Below are 665 nucleotides of genomic sequence, written 5' to 3'. Positions count from 1 at the left end.
ACTTGAGACTTGCTTGACAAAAATAAAAAAAAACTCGACTTGACTTGACATTCCTGACTGGAGACTTGACTCAGACATGAGTCAAATGACTCAGACACGAGGGACTCAACTAGATTCGAGTCAGACTTAAGTCGCAAATTTGAGACTTGAGACTTGCTTGACAAAGATTAAAAAAAGACTCGACTTGACTTTGACTTGACATTCATGACTTAATACTTGACTCGGACTTGAGTTAAATGACTCAGACATGGGGGACTTGACTCGACTCGAGTCAGACTTAAGTCGCAAAATTGAGACTTAAGACTTGCTTGACAAATATTACAAAAAGACTTGACTTGACATTCATGACTTGAGACTTGACTCGAACTTGACTTAAATGACTCAGAGATGTGGGACTCGACTCGGGTCAGACTTAAGTCGCAAATTTGAGACTTGAGACTTGCTTGACAAAGATTAAAAAAAGACTTGACTTTGACTTGACATTCATGACTTAATACTTGACTCGGACTTGAGTTAAATGACTCAGAGATGGGGGACTCGACTCGACTCGGGTCAGACTTAAGTCGCAAATTTGAGACTTGAGTCTTGCTTGACAAATATTAAAAAAAGATCGCCGAAATGCCACGTTTTCTGGAGATTTGGATTGTTGAATAAAAAGTTCAGCA

Source organism: Tachysurus fulvidraco, chromosome 1 (assembly GCF_022655615.1).
Source record: "Tachysurus fulvidraco isolate hzauxx_2018 chromosome 1, HZAU_PFXX_2.0, whole genome shotgun sequence".
NCBI classification, from domain to species: domain Eukaryota; kingdom Metazoa; phylum Chordata; class Actinopteri; order Siluriformes; family Bagridae; genus Tachysurus; species Tachysurus fulvidraco.
The sequence above is the reverse complement of the archived record's forward strand: the minus strand, read 5'-3'. Positions refer to the sequence as shown.